Genomic DNA, 1,850 nt, shown 5'->3' on the forward strand with positions numbered 1-1,850 from the left:
AACTCTAAACAGAAATATCTTAATAATTCCTTAGCAAACTCTTGATCTCCCCATAGTCCAGCCATCACACACCTTCATCACCACCACCTTGTCGCCTTCCTTGCTAAATCTTTTCCTTTCCTTTATCTGCAGTAGGAGGAAGTGCAGTCTATAAGCATAAAGCTTAGTGAGCGCTATCTACTCACAAAAATTCGATATGCATGTATATAAATAAGAACATGCTAAATCTGAATGCTAACATATAAAACTACTCATGCTCATCTATAGCAAAGGAAATCATGCTAACTGAAATACTAAACATGTATAGTTTATCATGCTCATAAACTAATAAAAGAAGCATACTAAACATGTAAAACTACTAAACATGTAAAGATACTAAACATGTAAAACTACTGAACATGTAAAACTACTAAACATGTAAAACTACTAAACATGTAAAGATAAACATGTAAAGCTAAACATGTAAAGATACTAAACATGTAAAACTACTGAACATGTAAAACTACTAAACATGTAAAGATAAACATGTAAAGCTAAACATGCTCATAAGAATAAAACTATAACAGCATGCTGAAAGCAAATAAAACTAAACATGCTGAATAATTTAATAGCAAGAAACAAATAAAACTACTACTGAATGCTTCAAACAACAAGAACTAAACTTTCTAATTCTAAACATGTTTGAAGCTTGTTTCATTTGTTTCAAAACTTATACTTTAATACTTCAAAATAATAATAAACTTCTTTTGGGCCCGGCATTGTACCACTTAGCGCGCATTCTTAATAAGAATCGAGGTAGCTAATCCCGAAACTACTAAGATACTTCTAGGCCTTGTGCCTAGGGGCAACTTGGAGCCCATCCCTTGGACCTTGTGTCCGGTACATGCCCTTTAAAAGTAAAATACTTTCTTTTTAACTATAACTTCTTTATACTTGTCCTTACTTGACATTTAAGCAAACACCTTGTGTGCGCTTTTGATATTCAATTTTCTGGAATTGAAATCAAGTCTAGACATTGGTCTTTCTTGCTTATAGTTCCTCAAAGACAGAAACTCATGCTTATAAAATAGCAAAAAAAACTAATAATTGCATGCTCAAAATATACTAATTGTAATTAAATAGAAACAAACTGTTTTCTGGAAATTAGAGACTGTTCATGCTTAATAACTTGCAATGAAAACTTCATTCTTGCTGGAATAACAAATAGAAAATCTCATGCTTACTGGAATAACTTTATACTTCAAAAGAAATCCGAAACCCGACACAAACTGTTCATGCTTGTTAAAATGTAATGTACCCAAAACCAAAACACTGATGTTAAGGACTGTTCTTGCTCCTTAAGTGCAAAGACAAGAAAACTATAATGCTAAACTTATTCTACTAAATAAAGATTGTTCTTGCACCTAAAACAACAACAAAAGAGTGCACAATGGTACAGGTGGTCATGATCAGAATGCACAATGGAATTGAGAGTGCAGGGACCAAGCTAGTATCACATTGAGGAAGGCTATCTACTCCAAGGAAAACATCTAAACTTACCATGACATTATATAGCACGATCATGCTAACTGTACAGCAGGAAATTCAACAAACAATTCAAATTAAACCTCTAAGTTCCAAAACTGTACATGCTTGTTAAACTACAAGAAAAACAAAACTGAAAAACTCCCTAGAAAGGCTGATCTAATTACAACCGAAACTAGGGTTTTGCAGCCACCTACTCATGAAATTGCTGTAGCATGAAACAAACCCGAAACCTATAAGGCAACAAGTTGATCCAATCAATTCTGCCCACTAAGGTAACAACAGATAATTATCTAAACATGAAACTCAAATCATAAGGCTGAGGA

The sequence above is a fragment of the Zingiber officinale genome, chromosome 4A (genome assembly GCF_018446385.1).
Source record: "Zingiber officinale cultivar Zhangliang chromosome 4A, Zo_v1.1, whole genome shotgun sequence".
In the NCBI taxonomy this organism is placed as follows: Eukaryota; Viridiplantae; Streptophyta; class Magnoliopsida; order Zingiberales; family Zingiberaceae; genus Zingiber; species Zingiber officinale.